This window comes from Excalfactoria chinensis, chromosome 10 (assembly GCF_039878825.1).
Source record: "Excalfactoria chinensis isolate bCotChi1 chromosome 10, bCotChi1.hap2, whole genome shotgun sequence".
Taxonomy (NCBI): domain Eukaryota; kingdom Metazoa; phylum Chordata; class Aves; order Galliformes; family Phasianidae; genus Excalfactoria; species Excalfactoria chinensis.
Window position 1 is genome coordinate 26,875 of NC_092834.1, and position 25,396 is coordinate 52,270.

The 25,396-nt window shown below is 47.2% G+C and overlaps 1 long non-coding RNA gene across 3 annotated transcripts; it reads right to left on the bottom strand.

The window, feature by feature from the left end:
* Nucleotides 1-9,760: 9,760 nt before the first annotated feature.
* On the bottom strand, nt 9,761-23,504 carry LOC140257043 (uncharacterized). Of its 3 annotated transcripts, XR_011904933.1 has the most exons (6): nt 22,581-23,504; nt 16,922-17,017; nt 16,188-16,360; nt 12,274-12,369; nt 11,610-11,709; nt 9,761-10,403 (listed from the first exon to the last, which is right to left on the bottom strand). It is a non-coding gene; the product is annotated as an uncharacterized lncRNA (long non-coding RNA). The 3 variants fall into 3 exon arrangements; XR_011904932.1 differs by having other exon boundaries at nt 16,188-17,017; XR_011904931.1 differs by lacking the exons at nt 16,188-16,360; nt 16,922-17,017; nt 22,581-23,504 and having other exon boundaries at nt 12,274-13,524.
* Nucleotides 23,505-25,396: the final 1,892 nt, after the last annotated feature.

The following is a 25,396-nucleotide window of genomic DNA, read 5'->3' on the forward strand; positions in this document are numbered from 1 at the left end:
GCGCTATGCATAGGCTGTACTTGGGGGGCAGAAGAGAATGGCAGCACTTAGGGGTCTCAACGCATAGGCTGTACTTGGGGGGCAGAAGAGGATGGTGGCTTTTAGAGGTGCGAAGCTTAGGCTGTACTTGGGGGGCAGAAGAGGATGGCGGCTTTTAGAGGTGCGACGCTTAGGCTGTACTTGTTGGGCAGAAGAGGATGGCTGCACTTAGGGGTCTCAACGCTTAGGCTGTACTTGGGGGGCAGAAGAGGATGGTGGCACTTGGGGGGCGCAATGCTTAGGCTGTACATGGGGGGCAGAAAAAGATGGCAGCATTTGGAGGTGCGACGCATAGGCTGTACTTGGGGTGCAGAAGAGGATGGCAGCACTTAGGGGTCTCAACGCTTAGGCTGTACTTGGGGGGAAGAAGAGGATGGCAGCAATTAGGGGGCGCGATGCATAGGCTGTACTTGGGGGGCTCGATGCATAGGCTGTACTTGGGGGGCGCAATGCATAGGCTGTACTTGGGGGGCAGAAGAGAATGGCAGCACTTAGGGGTCTCAACGCATAGGCTGTAATTGGGGGGCAAAAGAGGATGGTGGCACTTGGGGGGCGCGACGCTTAGGCTGTACTTGGGGGGAAGAACAGGATGGCAGCAATTAGGGGTCTCAATGCTTAGGCTGTACTTGGGGGGAAGAAGAGGGTGGCAGCAATTAGGGGGCGTGACGTATAGGCTGTAATTGGGGGGCTCGATGCATAGGCTGTAATTGCGGGGCGCGATGCATAGGCTGTAATTGGGGGGCGCGATGCATAGGCTGTACTTGGGGGGCGCTATGCATAGGCTGTACTTGGTGGGGAAGAAGAGAATGGCAGCACTTAGGGGTCTCAACGCATAGGCTGTACTTGGGGGGCAGAAGAGGATGGCGGCTTTTAGAGGTGCGACGCTTAGGCTGTACTTGCGGGGCAGAAGAGGATGGCTGCACTTAGGGGTCTCAACGCTTAGGCTGTACTTCGGGGGCAGAAGAGGATGGCTGGACTTGGGCAGCAGAAGAGGAAGGTGGCACTTAGGGGGTGCAATGCTTAGGCTGTACTTGGGGGGCACAATGCATAGGCTGTAGATGTGGGGCAGAAGGCAATAGCTGCCATTGGGGGCAGCAAGAAGGGCACTGCACTCAGCATTCAGCACTGCAGTGCAGCAATGAGCTCTGGCTCATGAGCTCAAGTCCCACTAAGGAACAGATCCAACACAGTCAGTGTGTGCTGCTCTTACCTGCAGGGCAGGCAATTCCCGCTCAGCAAAGTTGAGTTCCGAGGCGTTCCAGGCAATGCAGGTTTCTGTTCCTCGCTGTTCTCATCGGGATCCACGCATCTCTCGGGGCTCTGCTGGCACCTGTTGGACACGACACGGCAATGAAGGCGCTGCCCACATCTGCAGGTACCACACTGTGAACAATGCTGTTACCTGCAGGAATAGGGCTGGGAACACAAGCAGGCACTGAGTGAGTAACATGGATGGAGGCTGATTGATTGGCAATGGAGTCTGCATTATTAGCAATGGAGTCTAATTAGCAATGGAGTCTTATTTATTGGCAATGGAGTCTTATTTATTAGCCATGGAGTCTTATTTATTGGCAAAGGAGTCTTATTTAATGGCAATAGATTCTTTTTTATTGGCAAAGGAGTCTTATTTATTACCAATGCAGGCAAATTAGCAATTGAGTCTTATTAATTGGCAGTGGAGTCTAATTAGCAATGGAGTCTTATTTATTGTCAATGGAGTCTTACTTATTGGCAATGGAGTCTTAGTTATTATCAATGGTGTTTCATTTATTAGCAATGGAGTCTTATTAATTAGCAACAGACTTTTATTTATTGTCAATGGAGTCTTAGTTACTGGCAGTAGAGTCTTATTTATTAGAAATGGAGTCTTATGTATTATCAATGGGGTCCGATTAATTGGCAATGGAGTCTTAATTATTGGCAATGGTGTCTTAATTATTAGGAATGGAATGTTATTTATTATCAATGGAGTCTTATTAATTGGCAATATAGTATTATTATTAGCAATGGAGTCTTATTTATTGACAGTAGAGTCTAATTAGCAATGGAGTCTTTATTATTGGCAGTGGAGTCTTATTTATTGGCTATGGAGTCTTAACTATTGGCTATGGAGTCTTATTTATAGGCAATGGAGTCTTAATTATTGGCAATGGAGTCTTAATTATTGGCAATGGTGTCTTAATTATTAGGAATGGAGTGTTATTTATTAGCAATGGATTCTTATTAATTGGCAATATAGTATCATTATTGGCAATGGAGTCTTATTTATTGACAGTAGAGTCTAATTAGCAATGGAGTCTTTAATATTGGCAGTGGAGTTTCATTTATTGGCGATGGGGTCTTAATTATTAGCAGTGAGGTCTTATTTATTGGCCACGGAGTCTAATTAGCAATGGAGCCTTATTATTAGCAATGCAGACTTTTTTATTGGCTATGGAGTCTTATTTATTGGCAATGGAGTCTTATTTATTGGCAATGGAGTCTTAATTATTGGCTATGGAGTCTTAATTATTGGCTATGGAGTCTTAATTATTGGCTATGGAGTCTTATTTATTGGCAATGGAGTCTTACGTATTAGCAATGGAGTCTCAGACATTGGCAGTGGAGTCTTATTTATTAGCAGTGAAGTGTTATTTATTGGCAATGGATTCTAATTAGCAAAGGAGTCTTATTTATGAGCTATGGAGTCTTATTTATTAGAAATGTTGTCTTATTTACTGGATATGGAGTCTTATTTATTGAATATGGAGTTATATTTATGGGCAGTGGAGTCTTATTATTAGCTACGCAGCATTATTAATTAGCAATGGAATCTTAGTAACAAAGGAGTATAATTAGCAATGGAGTATTATTTATTAGCAATATAGTCTTATTTATTGGCAATGGAATCTTATTTATTAACAATGGACTCTTATTTACTGGTAATTGAGTCTCATTTATAGGCAATGGATACTTCTTTATTAGCAATGGAGTCTTATTCATTGGCAATGGAGACTTATTTATATGCAATGGATTCTTATTTATTAGCAATGGAGTCTAATTAGCAATGGAGTCTTATATATTACCAAAGGAGTCTTATTTATTGCCAATGGAGTCTTATTAATTGGTAATAGGTTCTTAATTATTGGGAATGGTGTCTTAATTATTCACAATGTAGTCTTTTTCATTGGCAATATAGTATTATTATTGGCAATGGAGTCTTATTTCTTGGCAATAAAGTCTATTTATTGGCAATGGAGTTTTCTTTATTAGCTATGGAGTCTTTCTACTTAGCAATGGAGTCTTATTTATTAGCAGTGGAGTCTTATTTATTAGCAGTGGAGTCTTATTTATTAGCAGTGGAGTCCTATTTATTAGCAGTGGAGTCTTATTTATTGGCAATAGCCTCTTAATTTATTAGCAAATGAGTCTTAATTATTAACAATGGAGTCTTATGTATTAGCAAACGAGTCTTATTTATTAGGAATGGAATCTTATTTATTTGCAATGCAGACTTACATATTAGCAATGAACTCTTATTTATCAGCAATGGAGTCTTAATTATAAGCAATGCAGTCTTATTTATTGGCAGCGGAGTCTAATGAGGAATGGAGTCTTAATTGTTGTCAAAGGAGTCTAAATTGTTAGCAATGGAGTCTTATTAATTAGCAATGGAGTCTTATTTATTGGCCTTGGAGTTCTATTTATTGGCAATGGAGTTCAATTTCTTGGCAATGGATATTCATTAATTGGCAGTGGAGCCTTACTTATTCACAATGGAATCTCATTATTACCAATGGAGACTTATTTATTAGGAAGTGAATCTTAATTATTGTCAATGCAGTCTTAGTTATTAGCAATGGAGTCTTATTTATTAGCAATATAGTCTTCCTTTGCAATGGAGTCTTATTTATTGGCAGTGGAGTCTTATTTATTGGTAATGGTGTCATAGTAATTAGCTAAGGAGTCTAATTAGCAGTGGATTCTTATTTATTGGAAATAGACTCTTACTTATTAGCAATGGAGTTTCATTTATTGGCAATGGATACTAATTAGCAATGGAGTCTTATTTATTGGCAATGGAGTCTTATTATTAGCACTGGAACTTTACTAGCTCTAAAGCGGAATTAGTATTTGACGGAGCATTATTAATTAGCAATTGGCCATTATTATTATGATGGAGGTGATGATGATGGAGATAGATGATCCTACCGCACACAATGGGGTCCTGCAGGCATGGGATGATCCTACCGCACACAATGGGGTCCTGCAGGCAATAAGATGATGCTGCAGCCAATCGGTGACTGGTGTTTCATTGTGCACACAGATGCTGAGCTGACACACATGGATGCGGAGCGGCGACAATCTGGAATCAGTGGAGGAATCCAACGTGCAGGGCGGATTAATAAAGGCATCAGCACTGCAATAGGAACAACAGGATGAGTATGCGGTGTGAGGGGTGTATTACTATACACACACACAGATACACACACAGATATATACACACAACTATACACGCACAGATATACACACAGACAGATATATACACGCACAGATATACACAAAGATACACACAGATATAAACACACAGATATAAACGCACAGAGATATACACGCACAGAGATATACACGCGCACAGATATACACGCGCACAGATATACACACACACAGACATACACACAGACATACACACACAGATATATACACACACAGATATATACACACACAGATATACACACACAGATATACACACACATTTATATACACACATTTATATACACACACAGATATATACACACACAGATAGATACAAACAGATATACACACACAGATATACACACACAGACATACACACACACAGATATACACACACACAGACATACACAGGCATACACACACAGATATATACACACACAGATATATACACACACAGATATACACACACAGACATACACACACAGATATACAGACTCAGATATACACACACAGATATATACACACACAGATATACAGACACAGATATATACACACAGATGTACACACACATAGATATACAAAAACAGATATATACACACAGATATACACACACAGATATACTCACACAGATATACACACACAGATATACACTCACAGTTATACACAAACAGATGTACAGACACAGATATACACACACACAGATATACACACACAGATATATAAAAACAGATATATAAACACACACATATACACACACAGATATATACACACACGGATATACACGCACAGATATACACACAGAGATACACACAGATATACACACACAGATATACACACACAGATATACACACACAGAGATAAACACACACAGATATACGCACACAGTTATATACGCACACTGATATATACGCACACAGATATATACACACACAGATATACACACACAGATATTTACAAACAGATATACACAATCAGATATACACAATCAGATATACACAATCAGATATACACACACAGATATACACACACAGATATACACACACAGATATATACACACACAGATATACACACACACATATATATACACACACAGATATACACGCACAGATAGAAACACAGATATTCACGCACACAGATATATACCCAAAGACATACATACACAGGTAAACACACAGACAGACTTACACACAGATACACACACACACAGATATACACACACACAGAAATACATACACGGATATATACACACACTGTTATATACACACACAGATATAAACACAAATATACTCACACAGATATACACACACAGATACAAACACACCGATACAAACACACAGATACAAACACAGATATACACACACAGATATGTACACATACAGATATATACACACAAAGACATACACACACACTGATACACACAAAGATATATTCAAACACAGAAATACACGCAGAGGTATATAGACACAGATACAAACACAGATATACACACAGAGATATACACACACAGATATACACACACAGATATACACACATAGACATAGACACACAGATATATACACATGCAGATATACACACACACATAAATACACACACACAGATATAGACACAGAAATATACACACAGAGATAAATACAAACATTGATATACAAACACAGATATACACACACACAGATATTTACAGACAGATATATACACACACAGATATATACATACACAGACATACACACACTAATACACAGAGATATATACACACACAGATATACACACAAAGATATATACACACAGATATATACAGACACAGATATATACACACAGATACAAACACAGATATACACACACAGATATGTACACACACAGATATATACACACACAGACATACACACACAGGTATACACACACACAGAGAGATATACACACAGAGATACAGACACACACAGATATACACACACACAGATTTATACACACAATTATATACACACACACATATATATACTGACACAGATATTGTTGCGGACAGGGACACCAGGGAGAGACTCAAACTCGTGGGTACTCTAGTGTTGATTTTATTAACAAGCTCAGTACAACAGACATACAGAGCTCGGGTCACTCCTAGTGAATGACATTCAAGCTATACGAAGGTCCTATATTTATATGATCAGAAAAACATTACATCACTTATTTATCCATTCTTAAGACTAATTATTAATAGATCATCAGTTCTTCTTCTCGATGCTGTTTCCCATCTTAGGATCTGGTTCGCGCCGGTTTTCATGCTTCGCGTGTTATTCTTCTTTCATCTAAGCTATCCGGTCTTGACCAGTCCATTCCACCTGTCTCATGGTCTTCTTTCATCCGAGCTATCCAAGCTAGACCAGTCCATTCCATCTGTCTCATGATCACCAACTTATTAACTACTAAATAACAATGTCAGCACTATTTTTGTCTTACTCTACTGTTTATGATTTCACAAAGTCTAACACCCCTACATGGGTCATGGTTCGGGGCTGTACAGGGGATAAATGAGTAGCATATTGGCTGAGGATTTTACCATTTTCCTTATCAGATATACACACACAGATATATACACTCACAGATATAGACACACACAGATACACACACACATACACACACACAGATACAACCTCAAATATACTCACACAGATATACTCACACAGATATAGACACACAAAGATATACACACACAGATACACACAGAGATATATACAATCATGGATATACACACACAGAAATACAGACACACAGAAATACAGACAGATATATACAGGCACAAATATACAGACACAGATATATACACACAGAGAGATATATACACACACAGACATACACACTAATACACACAGAGATATATACAAACACATATATAAAAAGATATACAGACACAGGTATACACACAAAGATATATACAGACACAGATATACACACACAGATATATACACACAGATATGTACAAACTCGGATATATACACACACAGATACAACCTCAAATATACTCACACAGATATACTCACACAGATATATACACACAGATATACACACACAGATACAAACACATATATACACACAGAAATATATACACACAGATACAAACACAGATATACACACACACAGACATACACACACACAGACATACACACACAGACATACACACACAGACATACACAAACAGATGTACACACACACAGATACACACAAAGATATACACGCAAAGATATACACTCACACAGATATATAAAAACACATATATACACACAGAAATATATACACACAGATACAAACACAGATATACACACACACAGATATAATCACAGATATAATCACACACAGACATACACAAAGAGATATACACACAAACAGATATATACACACACAGATATATATGCACACACAGATATACACACACACACAGATATACACAAACAGATATACACACACAGACATACACACGCAGATATACACACACACAGATATATACACACAGATATACACACAAACAGATATATACAGGTACAGATATATACAGGCACAAAAATATACAGGCACAGATAAACACACACAGATATATAGACACACATATATAAACACACAGACATACACACACTGATACACACAGAGATATATACAAACACAGATATACACACACAGATATACAGGCACAGACAGAAACACAGATATTCACACACACAGATATATACCCAAAGACATACATACACAGATATACATACACACAGACATACACACAGATACACACACACAGAAATACATACACAGATATATACACACACTGTTATATACACACACAGATATAAACACAAATATACTCACACAGATATACACACACAGATACAAACACACTGATACAAACACAGATATACAAACACAGATACACACACAGATATATGCACACACAGATATATACACACACACATATATACACACACACAGATATAGACACACAGATATACACACACACAAATACAGACACACAGATAAACACACACAGATACACACAGAGATAAATACATAGATATACAAACACAGATATACACACACACAGATATATACAGACAGATATATACACACACAGACATGCACACACTGATATATATTAACACAGATATACACACACAGATATACACACAAAGATATATACAGACACAGATATACACACACAGATTTATACACATACAGACATACACACACTGATACACACAGAGATATATACAAACACAGATATAAACACACAGTTATATACACACAGATACAGACACAGATATATACCCACAGATATACACACACAGAGATATACACTCACAGATATATGTAGACACAGATATACACACACAGACATACACACACAGATATATTCAAACACAGAAATACACACAGAGATATATAGACACAGATACAAACACAGATATACACACAGATACACACACAGAGACATGCACACACAGATACATACACAGATATATAGAAACACAGATATATACACGCACAGATATACACACACACAGATATACATGCAGATATAAGCACACGCAGATATAAGCACACGCAGATATAAGCACACGCAGATATAAACTCACGCAGATACATACTCACGCAGATACACACTCACGCAGATACACACTCACGCAGATACACACTCACGCAGATACACACTCACGCAGACACACACTCACGCAGACACACACTCACGCAGACACACACTCACGCAGATACACGCACAGATACATGCACACAGATACACACACACAGACATTCACACACAGATATACACACACAATGACATACACACACAGAGATGTACACACACGCAGATGTACACACACGCAGATGTACACACACGCAGATGTACACACACGCAGATGTACACACACGCAGATGTACACACACGCAGATGTACACACACGCAGATGTACACACACGCAGATGTACACACACGCAGATACACACACACGCAGATACACACACACGCAGATACACACACACGCAGTGTGTTACAGAACTTCTTTCTTCTTCCTTATGGTTTCATGATTTCCTTGACTTTTCCAGAATGAAAGATATTTTACTGAGAATCCTCACGTTTTTGTAGATCTTTATTGAAACTTTTTAGGTGTTTAATTGCCAAACCCATCCTGTCGCTTTTATTCCCATACCACTGGCTCAAGTATCTCCGTACAGAGCAAAAAGAAATAGAAGCAGTCTTAGAAAACACCATAACAGAAAAGCCCAGAACAACAGATGATTGAGGAACTTTTTATTACTTTTGGTTCAATTCAAGGCTAGCTTAACCTAGGAAGTGTTAAGTCTCCCAAGGCAGAAGCTGGATGGTCTCCAATCCATTCCATTTTCTAAGGTATTTATCCCCAAGCTGCCCACACTTAGTTGAGATCTTAGTTTTGCAGAGCCTTGGATTCGCCTGTGCCCCTGGGAGACCTCTTAGACTTCTATTCTAATGATCACAGCCTGACCCTTGGGACCTCCTGGCCTTCTTCCTCAGGCCCCCAGTCATAACTTGAAGTTATTTCCCACGGTGTCATGAGACAGTGAGAACAACTTCACATCGCCGGGTCACCTGGTGGCAGAATGCAAACAATGGGGTCCAGCAGCCCATGGGATGATCCTACACCCAATGGGATGATCCTACAGCACACAATGGGGTCCTGCAGCCCATGGGATGATCCTACACCACACAGTGGGGTCCAGCAGCCCATGGGATGATCCTACAGCACACAGTGGGGTCAGTGGTGCACAATGGGGTCCAGCAGCCAATGGGATGATCCTGCAGCCAATCGGTGACTGGTGTTTCATTGTGCACACAGATGCTGAGCTGACACACATGGATGCGGAGCGGCAACAATCTGGACTCAGTGGAGGAATCCAACCTGCAGCATGTGAGGATGGAAAGCAGGGAGGATTAAATAAAGGCATCAGCACTGCAATAGGAACAACAGGATGGATATGGGGTATAAGGGATGGTTAATAAAGGCATCAGCACTGCAATAGGAACAACAGGATGGATATGGGGTATAAGGCAGGGATGGCTCATAAAGGCACCAACACACAACAGGAACAGCATAGGGACAAAACGCCATCCAGCTATGGGATATAGGGCCATTATACAGACAGACACAGACACACAGACACACACAGACACACACAGACACACACAGACACACACAGACACACACAGACACACACAGACACACACAGACACACACAGACACACACAGACACACACAGACACACACAGACACACACAGACACACATCTCACATCAGGTCTCTATGGGGTTTAATGGAGGCCTATGGGGTCTTATGGGGTCTCTATGGGGTCCTATGGGGTTCAAATGGGGCCTATGGGGTCTCTATGGGGGCCAGTGAGGTCTTATGGGGTATATGCACACACACACACACACACACATACACACACACACACACACACACACATCATGGCCCATAAATATCCCAGAAGATCCCATTAAGCCCCATAAGGACCCCATAACATCCCATAGGCCCTTATTAAACCCCCATAGGGATCCCATAAGACCACATTAAACCCCATCGGACACCCTAAGGCCCCAAAGGCCCCATTAAACCCCATAGAGACCCCATAAAGGCCCCAAATGATCCCATAAAACCCCATAGCGCCCATTAAACCCCATAGTGACCATAGAGGACATTAATAGCAGCAGTCTGAATCTCCCTTTGCATTGCAGCCCTATTAACAGCAATGGGAGCTACAACAGCGCCGCCTTGTGGACACAACGCAGAACTGCAACGGAAGAGCAACAGCAGCAATAAAGAACTGAATGGAGCCATGGGGGAACAGAAACGAACTTGGGGGGCAGAATGTGATGGCGGCACTTATGGGGCACGACACACAGGCTGTACTTGGGGGGCAGAGAGAGATGGCAGCACTTGGGGGGCAAGAGGCAATGGCTGCATTTGGGGGCAGCAAGAAGGGCACTGCAATAAGAATTAAGCACTGAAGTGCAGAAATGAGCTCTGGAACATTATCTTGGGTCTCAGTATGGAACAGATCCAACACAGTCAGTGTGTGCTGCTCTTATCTGCTGGGCTGAGAGTTACCGGTCAGCAAAGCTGGTTCAGGGCCATTCCAGGCAATGCAGGTTTCTGTTCCTCGCTGTTCTCATCAGGAGCTGCACATCTCTCAGGGCTCTGCTGGCACCTGTTGGACACAATACAGCAACAATGAAGGCACTACCCACATGTGCAGGGCAGCACCTTTTGCACAAGCAGGCACTGCAGTGGTCGGGATACCTAAAAATGGCAGAGCTCACAGCCCTGAAACAAAGCAGAAACCAAAGACAAACACTCACCCACAGCCCGCAGGAGGCAAACTCCAGGGAGAAACACCACCCGTACAGCTGCTGACACTGCAATGTGGTCAGGCTGCCCCAGAAATGAGGGCAGCACAGCCCTGACATAAAGAACCCCTCACCCCAATCCAAGGCCCAGAGCTCACCCCACACTCCAAAGGAAGCAGTCCCCAAGGAGAGATACTGCCCTCATGGCTGCCAGCCTTCCAATGCAGCTGTGAGCCCCAACAGGGGCAGATCACAGCCCTGCAATAAGGCAGGAATCACTCACCCCTTCCCGAGGAGCGGGGCTCACCCCACAGAAAACAGTCTGCAAGGAGATATGTGTCCCTTGCAGGTGGCACCCCTTAAATATGGTCACAACCCCCTGAGAAAAACAGAGCTCCCAGCCCCAAAATAAAGGAATCACTCACCTCATTCCAGAGACAAACAGCCCACACTCCCAAGGAAGCAATCAGGTACAGATGCTGCTCCTGCCGCTGCCAGCCCTGAAATGGGGTCAGGATCCACTAAAAAGAGAAAAACACAGCCTTAAAATAAGGAAAGGATCACTCACCCCACTCCATGGCTCACCCCATAAGGAAGGGAACACTCACCCCACCCCACAAGGAAGGAATCACTCACCCCACCCCACAAGGAAGGGAACACTCACCCCACCCCACAAGGAAGGGAACACTCACCCCACCCCACAAGGAAGGGAACACTCACCCCACCCCACAAGGAAGGGAACACTCACCCCACCCCACAAGGAAGGGATCACTCACCCCACCCCACAAGGAAGGGAACACTCACCCCACCCCACAAGGAAGGGATCACTCACCCCACTCCACAAGGAAGGGAACACTCACCCCACTCCATGGCTCACCCCCACACTCCTAAGCAATGGAGGGCTATAGGGGGCAATGGGATGATGGGGGGCTATAGGGGGACATTAGCAGCAATTTTATATATCATAAGTAAACCAACAATAGACGACCATCTATTTCATAGTCACACACACTGCCGGCTTCACACTGCACTGAGTCAGAGCTGCAGGCCTTCTTTCAAGCGCTTTGATAGCACTGACTGCAATACACGGTACCTGGCCATAAGCAATAGATGGGAACAGCAGCACGAACACACCGTTATCGTTGCCATGGCTGAGAACAGCAACGAGGCAACAACCTGCAGCTCCTGCTGCGACGCTCCCGGACTTTTCCCTGCGTCCAAACGCTGTTCCACGGTCCGACTGTTGTTCCCCGGGCAGGAACTGCCGGCAGCTTTTCTACCCCAGCCGGAACCAACCGGACCCGGGAGCTCACCCGGCCGGGGGCAGCGACGATCGCTGCGCTTCTACCCCGCGTAGGACGGCTCCGTCCGGCTGACGGGCTGCCCTGATCCCACGCACAAACCGCTCCGCCGATGGAGGCTCCTTGTCGGCTCCCGCGGGGTTCGGCTGAGGGAGAACGAACGAGAAACCGCGGGGCGCGCCAAAGGCGGGAGAGAACGCCGCTAAAATAGGAGGTCGCCATTTTGGTCATGCGCAGTAGCGCTTTTCCGCCGCAATTTTGGACATGCGCAGTAGCGCTTTTCCGCCGCCGTTTTGGACATGCGCAGTAGCGTCCCTTCTGCCGCGGTGCATTGTGGGATATAACGCGGCAGGAGGAGGTCGGCATTTTGGACATGCGCAGTAGCGCTTCCCCGACGCCATTTTGGACATGCGCAGTAGCGTCCCTTCCGCCGCGGTGCATTGTGGGATATCCCGCCAAAATTGAAGGACGCCATATTGGACATGCGCAGTAGCGCTTCTCCACCGCCATTTTGGACATGCGCAGTAGCGTCCCTTCCGCCGCGGTGCATTGTGGGATATCCCGCCAAAATTGGTGGACGCCATTTTCGACATGCGCAGTAGCGCTTCTCCGACGCCATTTTGGACATGCGCAGTAGCGTCCCTTCCGCCAGGGTGCATTGTGGGATATCCCGCCAAAACTGGAGGACGCCAGTTTGGACATACGCAGTACCGCTTTTCCGCCGCCATTTTGGACATGCGCAGCAGCGTCCCTTCGGCAATATAGTTTTATTAGTTGTTAGTTTATTAGTTTATTAGTTTATATTTCCGAAAATATAGTTTTATTTCAATAAATAATAAATAATAATAAAATAAAATAAAAATAAAATAAAATAAATATAAAATAAAATAAAAATAAAATAAAATAAAAATAGAATAAATAAATAAATAATAATAAATAAATAAATAATTTAGGGTATAATGGGGGCCTGCAATACCATTAACAGCCATAAGGCGGCGCTATAATGGAGCCCATAGGGTTAATGGGCCCATAGGGTTTAATGGGGCTCATAGGTTTAATGGAGACCATTGGGTTAATGGGGACCTGCAATACCCTCAATAGCCACAAGGTGGCGCTATAATAGAGCCCATAGGGTTTAATGGAGCCCATAGGGTTTAATGGGGCCCATAGGGTTTAATCGGGACCATAGGGTTTAATGGGGCCCATAGGGTATAATGGGGGCCTGCAATACCATTAACAGCCACAAGGTGGCGCTATAATGGAGCCCATAGGGTTTAATGGGGCCCATAGGGTTTAATGGGGCCCATAGGGTTTAATGGGGCCCATAGGGTTTAATGGGGCCCATAGGGTATAATGGGGGCTGCAATACCATTAACAGCCACAAGGCGGAGCTATAACGGAGCCCATAGGGTTTAATGGGGTCCATAGGGTTTAATGGGGACCATAGGGTTTAATGGGAGCTGCAATACCCTCAGCGGCCACAAGGGTATTAATATTAATTAGCAATGGAGTAGTATTAGTGATGGAGCATTATTAATTAGCAATAGGCCATTATTATGGTGATGAAGGTGATGACGATGGAGATAGATGATCCTACAGCACACAATGGGACGATCCTACAGCACACAATGGGGTCCTGCAGCCCATGGGATGATCTTACACCCAATGGGATGATCCTACAGCACACAGTGGGGTCTGTGGTGCACAATGGGGTCCAGCAGCCAATGGGATGATCCTGCAGCCAATCGGTGACTGGTGTTTCATTGTGCACACAGATGCTGAGCTGACACACATGGATGCGGAGCGGCAACAATCTGGACTCAGTGGAGGAATCCAACCTGCAGCATGTGAGGATGGAAAGCAGGGAGGATTAATAAAGGCATCAGCACTGCAATAGGAACAACAGGATGGATATGGGGTATAAGGGATGGTTAATAAAGGCATCAGCACTGCAATAGGAACAACAGGATGGATATGGGGTATAAGGGATGGTTCATAAAGGCATCAGCACTGCAATAGGAACAACAGGATGGATATGGGGTATAAGGCAGGGATGGCTCATAAAGGCACCAACACACAACAGGAACAGCATAGGGACAAAACTCCATCCAGCTATGGGATATAAGGCCATTATACAGACACACACACAGACACACATCTCACATCAGTTCTCTATTGGGTTTAATGGAGGCCTATGGGGTCTTCTGGGGTCTCTATGGGGTCCTATGGAGTTCAAATGGGTCTTATGGGGTCCTATGGGGTTCAAATGGGACCTATGGGTTCCAATTAGGGCCTATGGGGTCTCTATGGGGTCCTATGGGGTTCAAATGGGGCCTATGGGGTCTCTATGGGGGCCAGTGAGGTCTTATGGGGTATATGCACACATACATACACACACACACACACACACACACACACATACACACACACACACACACATCATGCCCCATAAATATCCCAGAAGATCCCATTAAGCCCCATAAGGACCCCATAACATCCCATAGGCCCTTATTAAACCCCCATAGGGATCCCATAAGACCCCATTAAACCCCATCGGACACCCTAAGGCCCCAAAGGCCCCATTAAACCCCATAGAGACCCCATAAAGGCCCCAAATGATCCCATAAAACCCCATAGCGCCCATTAAACCCCATAGTGACCATAGAGGACATTAATAGCAGCAGTCTGAATCTCCCTTTGCATTGCAGCCCTATTAACAGCAATGGGAGCTACAACAGCGCCGCCTTGTGGACACAACGCAGAACTGCAACGGAGGAGCAACAGCAGCAATAAAGAACTGAATGGAGCCATGGGGGAACAGAAACGAACTTGAGGGGCAGAATACGATGGCTGGACTTGGGGGGCAGAACGTGATGGCGGCACTTATGGGGCACGACACACAGGCTGGACTTGGGGGGCAGAAAGAGATGGCTGCATTTGGGGGCAGCAAAAGGCAATGGCTGCATTTGGGGGCAGCAAGAAGGGCACTGCAATAAGAATTAAGCACTGAAGTGCAGAAATGAGCTCTGGAACGTTACCTTGGGTCTCAGTATGGAACAGATCCAACACAGTCAGTGTGTGCTGCTCTTATCTGCTGGGCAGGCAATTCCCGGCCAGCAAAGTTGAGTTCCGAGGCGTTCCAGGCAATGCAGGTTTCTGTTCCTCGCTGTTCTCGTCAGGAGCTGCACATCTCTCAGGGCTCTGCTGGCACCTGTTGGACACAATGCAACAATGAAGGCACTACCCACATGTGCAGGGCAGCACCTTTTGCACAAGCAGGCACTGCAGTGGTCGGGATACCTAAAAATGGCAGAGCTCACAGCCCTGAAACAAAGCAGAAACCAAAGACAAACACTCACCCACAGCCCGCAGGAGGCAAACTCCAGGGAGAAACACCACCCGTACAGCTGCTGACACTGCAATGTGGTCAGGCTGCCCCAGAAATGAGGGCAGCACAGCCCTGACATAAAGAACCCCTCACCCCAATCCAAGGCCCAGAGCTCACCCCACACTCCAAAGGAAGCAGTCCCCAAGGAGAGATACTGCCCTCATGGCTGCCAGCCTTCCAATGCAGCTGTGAGCCCCAACAGGGGCAGATCACAGCCCTGCAATAAGGCAGGAATCACTCACCCCTTCCCGAGGAGCGGGGCTCACCCCACAGAAAACAGTCTGCAAGGAGATATGTGTCCCTTGCAGGTGGCACCCCTTAAATATGGTCACAACCCCCTGAGAAAAACAGAGCTCCCAGCCCCAAAATAAAGGAATCACTCACCTCATTCCAGAGACAAACAGCCCACACTCCCAAGGAAGCAATCAGGTACAGATGCTGCTCCTGCCGCTGCCAGCCCTGAAATGGGGTCAGGATCCACTAAAAAGAGAAAAACACAGCCTTAAAATAAGGAAAGGATCACTCACCCCACTCCATGGCTCACCCCATAAGGAAGGGAACACTCACCCCACCCCACAAGGAAGGGAACACTCACCCCACCCCACAAGGAAGGGATCACTCACCCCACCCCACAAGGAAGGGAACACTCACCCCACCCCACAAGGAAGGGATCACTCACCCCACTCCACAAGGAAGGGAACACTCACCCCACTCCATGGCTCACCCCCACACTCCTAAGCAATGGAGGGCTATAGGGGGCAATGGGATGATGGGGGGCTATAGGGGGACATTAGCAGCAATTTTATATATCATAAGTAAACCAACAATAGACGACCATCTATTTCATAGTCACACACACTGCCGGCTTCACACTGCACTGAGTCAGAGCTGCAGGCCTTCTTTCAAGCGCTTTGATAGCACTGACTGCAATACACGGTACCTGGCCATAAGCAATAGATGGGAACAGCAGCACGAACACACCGTTATCGTTGCCATGGCTGAGAACAGCAACGAGGCAACAACCTGCAGCTCCTGCTGCGACGCTCCCGGACTTTTCCCTGCGTCCAAACGCTGTTCCACGGTCCGACTGTTGTTCCCCGGGCAGGAACTGCCGGCAGCTTTTCTACCCCAGCCGGAACCAACCGGACCCGGGAGCTCACCCGGCCGGGGGCAGCGACGATCGCTGCGCTTCTACCCCGCGTAGGACGGCTCCGTCCGGCTGACGGGCTGCCCTGATCCCACGCACAAACCGCTCCGCCGATGGAGGCTCCTTGTCGGCTCCCGCGGGGTTCGGCTGAGGGAGAACGGACGAGAAACCGCGGGGCGCGCCAAAGGCGGGAGAGAACGCCGCTAAAATAGGAGGTCGCCATTTTGGTCATGCGCAGTAGCGCTTTTCCGCCGCAATTTTGGACATGCGCAGTAGCGCTTTTCCGCCGCCGTTTTGGACATGCGCAGTAGCGTCCCTTCTGCCGCGGTGCATTGTGGGATATAACGCGGCAGGAGGAGGTCGGCATTTTGGACATGCGCAGTAGCGCTTCTCCGCCGCCATTTTGGACATGCGCAGTAGCGCTTTTCCGCCGCCGTTTTGGACATGCGCAGTAGCGTCTATTCCGCCGCGGTGCATTGTGGGATATCCCGCCAAAATTGAAGGACGCCATTTTGGACATGCGCAGTAGCGCTTCTCCGCCGCCATTTTGGACATGCGCAGTAGCGTCCCTTCTGCCGCGGTGCATTGTGGGATATCCCGCCAAAATTGGAGGACGCCATTTTGGACATGCGCAGTAGCGCTTCTCCGACGCCATTTTGGACATGCGCAGTAGCGTCCCTTCCGCCGCGGTGCATTGTGGGATATCCCGCCAAAATTGGAGGACGCCATTTTGGACATGCGCAGTAGCGCTTCTCCGACGCCATTTTGGACATGCGCAGTAGCGTCCCTTCTGCCGCGATGCATTGTGGGATATCCCGCAAAAAATTGGAGGACGCCATTTTGGACATGCGCAGTAGCGCTGTATTCGCCGCCATTTTGGACATGCGCAGTAGCGTCCCTTCTGCCGCGGTGCATTGTGGGATATCCCGCCAAAATTGGAGGACGCCATTTTGGACATGCGCAGTAGCGCTTCTCCGACGCCATTTTGGACATGCGCGGTAGCGTCCCTTCCGCCGCGGTGCATTGTGGGATATCCAGCCAAAATTGGAGGACGCCATTTTGGACATGCGCAGTAGCGCTTCTCCGACGCCATTTTGGACATGCGCAGTAGCGTCCCTTCTGCCGCGGTGCATTGTGGGATATCCCGCCAAAATTGGAGGACGCCATTTTGGACATGCGCAGTAGCGCTTCTCCGACGCCATTTTGGACATGCGCAGTAGCGTAACTTCCGCCGCGGTGCATTGTGGGATATCCCGCCAAAATTGGAGGACGCCATTCTGGACATGCGCAGTAGCGCTGTTTTCGCCGCCATTTTGGACATGCGCAGTAGCGCTTCTCCGCCGCCATTTTGAACATGCGCAGTAGCGTCCCTTCCGCCGCGGTGCATTGTGGGATATCCCGCCAAAATTGGAGGACGCCATTTTGGACATGCGCAGTAGCGCTTCTCCGCCGCCATTTTGGACATGCGCAGTAGCGTCCCTTCTGCCGCGGTGCATTGTGGGATATCCCGCCAAAATTGGAGGACGCCATTTTGGACATGCGCAGTAGCGTCCCTTCCGCCACGGTGCATTGTGGGATATCCCGCCAAAATTGGAGGACGCCATTTTGGACATGCGCAGTAGCGCTTCTCCGACGCCATTTTGGACATGCGCAGTAGCGTCCCTTCCGCCAGGGTGCATTGTGGGATATCCCGCCAAAACTGGAGGACGCCATTTTGGACATACGCAGTACCGCTTTTCCGCCGCCATTTTGGACATGCGCAGCAGCGTCCCTTCCGGCAATATAGTTTTATTAGTTGTTAGTTTATTAGTTTATTAGTTTATATTTCCGAAAATATAGTTTTATTTCAATAAATAATAAATAATAATAAAATAAAATAAAAATAAAATAAAATAAATATAAAATAAAATAAAAATAAAATAAAATAAAAATAGAATAAATAAATAAATAATAATAAATAAATAAATAATTTAGGGTATAATGGGGGCCTGCAATACCCTCAATAGCCACAAGGTGGCGCTATAATAGAGCCCATAGGGTTTAATGGGGCCCATAGGGTATAATGGCGGCCTGCAATACCATTAACAGCCACAAGGCGGCGCTATAATGGAGCCCATAGGGTTTAATCGGGACCATAGGTTTTAATGGGGCCCATAGGGTATAAAGGGGGCCTGCAATACCATTAACAGCCACAAGGTGGCGCTATAATGGAGCCCATAGGGTTTAATGGGGCCCATAGGGTTTAATGGGGTCCATAGGGTTTAATGGGGCCCATAGGGTATAATGGGGGCTGCAATACCATTAACAGCCACAAGGCGGAGCTATAACGGAGCCCATAGGGTTTAATGGGGTCCATAGGGTTTAATGGGGACCATAGGGATTAATGGGGCCTGCAATACCATTAACAGCCACAAGGCGGCGCTATAATGGAGCCCATAGGGTTTAATCGGGACCATAGGGTTTAATGGGAGCTGCAATACCCTCAGCGGCCACAAGGTGGCGCTATAATTAAGCCCATAGGGTTTAATGGGGCCCATAGGATATAATGGGGCCCATAGGATATAATGGGGCCCATAGGTTTTAATGGGGCCCATAGGGTATAATGGGGCCCATAGGGTATAATGGGGGCCTGCAATACCATTAACAGCCACAAGGCGGCGCTATAACGGAGCCCATAGGGTTTAATGGGGTCCATAGGGTTTAATGGGGCCCATAGGGTTTAATGGGGCCCATAGGGTATAATGGGGGCTGCAATACCATTAACAGCCACAAGGCGGAGCTATAACGGAGCCCATAGGGTTTAATGGGGTCCATAGGGTTTAATGGGGACCATAGGGATTAATGGGGCCTGCAATACCATTAACAGCCACAAGGCGGCGCTATAATGGAGCCCATAGGGTTTAATCGGGACCATAGGGTTTAATGGGAGCTGCAATACCCTCAGCGGCCACAAGGTGCGCTATAATAGAGCCCATAGGGTTTAATGGGGCCCATAGGATATAATGGGGCCCATAGGGTTTAATGGGGCCCATAGGGTATAATGGGGGTCTGCAATACCATTAACAGCCACAAGGCGGCGCTATAATGGAGCCCATAGGGTTTAATCGGGACCATAGGGTTTAATGGGAGCTGCAATACCCTCAGCGGCCACAAGGTGGCGCTATAATAGAGCCCATAGGGTTTAATGGGGCCCATAGGATATAATGGGGCCCATAGGGTTTAATGGGGCCCATAGGGTATAATGGGGGCCTGCAATACCATTAACAGCCACAAGGCGGCGCTATAATGGAGCCCATAGGGTTTAATCGGGACCATAGGGTTTAATGGGAGCTGCAATACCCTCAGCGGCCACAAGGGTATTAATATTAATTAGCAATGGAGTAGTATTAGTGATGGAGCATTATTAATTAGCAATAGGCCATTATTATGGTGATGAAGGTGATGACGATGGAGATAGATGATCCTACAGCACACAATGGGACGATCCTACAGCACACAATGGGGTCCTGCAGCCCATGGGATGATCTTACACCCAATGGGATGATCCTACAGCACACAGTGGGGTCTGTGGTGCACAATGGGGTCCAGCAGCCAATGGGATGATCCTGCAGCCAATCGGTGACTGGTGTTTCATTGTGCACACAGATGCTGAGCTGACACACATGGATGCGGAGCGGCAACAATCTGGACTCAGTGGAGGAATCCAACCTGCAGCATGTGAGGATGGAAAGCAGGGAGGATTAATAAAGGCATCAGCACTGCAATAGGAACAACAGGATGGATATGGGGTATAAGGGATGGTTAATAAAGGCATCAGCACTGCAATAGGAACAACAGGATGGATATGGGGTATAAGGGATGGTTCATAAAGGCATCAGCACTGCAATAGGAACAACAGGATGGATATGGGGTATAAGGCAGGGATGGCTCATAAAGGCACCAACACACAACAGGAACAGCATAGGGACAAAACTCCATCCAGCTATGGGATATAAGGCCATTATACAGACACACACACAGACACACATCTCACATCAGTTCTCTATTGGGTTTAATGGAGGCCTATGGGGTCTTCTGGGGTCTCTATGGGGTCCTATGGAGTTCAAATGGGTCTTATGGGGTCCTATGGGGTTCAAATGGGACCTATGGGTTCCAATTAGGGCCTATGGGGTCTCTATGGGGTCCTATGGGGTTCAAATGGGGCCTATGGGGTCTCTATGGGGGCCAGTGAGGTCTTATGGGGTATATGCACACATACATACACACACACACACACATACACACACACACACACACATCATGCCCCATAAATATCCCAGAAGATCCCATTAAGCCCCATAAGGACCCCATAACATCCCATAGGCCCTTATTAAACCCCCATAGGGATCCCATAAGACCCCATTAAACCCCATCGGACACCCTAAGGCCCCAAAGGCCCCATTAAACCCCATAGAGACCCCATAAAGGCCCCAAATGATCCCATAAAACCCCATAGCGCCCATTAAACCCCATAGTGACCATAGAGGACATTAATAGCAGCAGTCTGAATCTCCCTTTGCATTGCAGCCCTATTAACAGCAATGGGAGCTACAACAGCGCCGCCTTGTGGACACAACGCAGAACTGCAACGGAGGAGCAACAGCAGCAATAAAGAACTGAATGGAGCCATGGGGGAACAGAAACGAACTTGAGGGGCAGAATACGATGGCTGGACTTGGGGGGCAGAACGTGATGGCGGCACTTATGGGGCACGACACACAGGCTGGACTTGGGGGGCAGAAAGAGATGGCTGCATTTGGGGGCAGCAAAAGGCAATGGCTGCATTTGGGGGCAGCAAGAAGGGCACTGCAATAAGAATTAAGCACTGAAGTGCAGAAATGAGCTCTGGAACGTTACCTTGGGTCTCAGTATGGAACAGATCCAACACAGTCAGTGTGTGCTGCTCTTATCTGCTGGGCAGGCAATTCCCGGCCAGCAAAGTTGAGTTCCGAGGCGTTCCAGGCAATGCAGGTTTCTGTTCCTCGCTGTTCTCGTCAGGAGCTGCACATCTCTCAGGGCTCTGCTGGCACCTGTTGGACACAATGCAACAATGAAGGCACTACCCACATGTGCAGGGCAGCACCTTTTGCACAAGCAGGCACTGCAGTGGTCGGGATACCTAAAAATGGCAGAGCTCACAGCCCTGAAACAAAGCAGAAACCAAAGACAAACACTCACCCACAGCCCGCAGGAGGCAAACTCCAGGGAGAAACACCACCCGTACAGCTGCTGACACTTCAATGTGGTCAGGCTGCCCCAGAAATGAGGGCAGCACAGCCCTGACATAAAGAACCCCTCACCCCAATCCAAGGCCCAGAGCTCACCCCACACTCCAAAGGAAGCAGTCCCCAAGGAGAGATACTGCCCTCATGGCTGCCAGCCTTCCAATGCAGCTGTGAGCCCCAACAGGGGCAGATCACAGCCCTGCAATAAGGCAGGAATCACTCACCCCTTCCCGAGGAGCGGGGCTCACCCCACAGAAAACAGTCTGCAAGGAGATATGTGTCCCTTGCAGGTGGCACCCCTTAAATATGGTCACAACCCCCTGAGAAAAACAGAGCTCCCAGCCCCAAAATAAAGGAATCACTCACCTCATTCCAGAGACAAACAGCCCACACTCCCAAGGAAGCAATCAGGTACAGATGCTGCTCCTGCCGCTGCCAGCCCTGAAATGGGGTCAGGATCCACTAAAAAGAGAAAAACACAGCCTTAAAATAAGGAAAGGATCACTCACCCCACTCCATGGCTCACCCCATAAGGAAGGGAACACTCACCCCACCCCACAAGGAAGGGAACACTCACCCCACCCCACAAGGAAGGGAACACTCACCCCACCCCACAAGGAAGGGATCACTCACCCCACCCCACAAGGAAGGGAACACTCACCCCACCCCACAAGGAAGGGATCACTCACCCCACTCCACAAGGAAGGGAACACTCACCCCACTCCATGGCTCACCCCCACACTCCTAAGCAATGGAGGGCTATAGGGGGCAATGGGATGATGGGGGGCTATAGGGGGACATTAGCAGCAATTTTATATATCATAAGTAAACCAACAATAGACGACCATCTATTTCATAGTCACACACACTGCCGGCTTCACACTGCACTGAGTCAGAGCTGCAGGCCTTCTTTCAAGCGCTTTGATAGCACTGACTGCAATACACGGTACCTGGCCATAAGCAATAGATGGGAACAGCAGCACGAACACACCGTTATCGTTGCCATGGCTGAGAACAGCAACGAGGCAACAACCTGCAGCTCCTGCTGCGACGCTCCCGGACTTTTCCCTGCGTCCAAACGCTGTTCCACGGTCCGACTGTTGTTCCCCGGGCAGGAACTGCCGGCAGCTTTTCTACCCCAGCCGGAACCAACCGGACCCGGGAGCTCACCCGGCCGGGGGCAGCGACGATCGCTGCGCTTCTACCCCGCGTAGGACGGCTCCGTCCGGCTGACGGGCTGCCCTGATCCCACGCACAAACCGCTCCGCCGATGGAGGCTCCTTGTCGGCTCCCGCGGGGTTCGGCTGAGGGAGAACGGACGAGAAACCGCGGGGCGCGCCAAAGGCGGGAGAGAACGCCGCTAAAATAGGAGGTCGCCATTTTGGTCATGCGCAGTAGCGCTTTTCCGCCGCAATTTTGGACATGCGCAGTAGCGCTTTTCCGCCGCCGTTTTGGACATGCGCAGTAGCGTCCCTTCTGCCGCGGTGCATTGTGGGATATAACGCGGCAGGAGGAGGTCGGCATTTTGGACATGCGCAGTAGCGCTTCTCCGCCGCCATTTTGGACATGCGCAGTAGCGCTTCTCCGCCGCCGTTTTGGACATGCGCAGTAGCGTCCCTTCCGCCGCGGTGCATTGTGGGATATCCCGCCAAAATTGAAGGACGCCATTTTGGACATGCGCAGTAGCGCTTCTCCGCCGCCATTTTGGACATGCGCAGTAGCGTCCCTTCTGCCGCGGTGCATTGTGGGATATCCCGCCAAAATTGGAGGACGCCATTTTGGACATGCGCAGTAGCGCTTCTCCGACGCCATTTTGGACATGCGCAGCAGCGTCCCTTCTGCCGCGGTGCATTGTGGGATATCCCGCCAAAATTGGAGGACGCCATTTTGGACATGCGCAGTAGCGCTGTATTCGCCGCCATTTTGGACATGCGCAGTAGCGTCCCTTCTGCCGCGGTGCATTGTGGGATATCCCGCCAAAATTGGAGGACGCCATTTTGGACATGCGCAGTAGCGCTTCTCCGACGCCATTTTGGACATGCGCGGTAGCGTCCCTTCCGCCGCGGTGCATTGTGGGATATCCCGCCAAAATTGGAGGACGCCATTTTGGACATGCGCAGTAGCGCTTCTCCGACGCCATTTTGGACATGCGCAGTAGCGTCCCTTCTGCCGCGGTGCATTGTGGGATATCCCGCCAAAATTGGAGGACGCCATTTTGGACATGCGCAGTAGCGCTGTATTCGCCGCCATTTTGGACATGTGCAGTAGCGTCCCTTCTGCCGCGGTGCATTGTGGGATATCCCGCCAAAATTGGAGGACGCCATTTTGGACATGCGCAGTAGCGCTTCTCCGCCGCCATTTTGGACATGCGCAGTAGCGTTTTTTCCGCCGCCATTGTGGGATATCCCGCCAAAATTGGAGGACGCCATTTTGGACATGCGCAGTAAC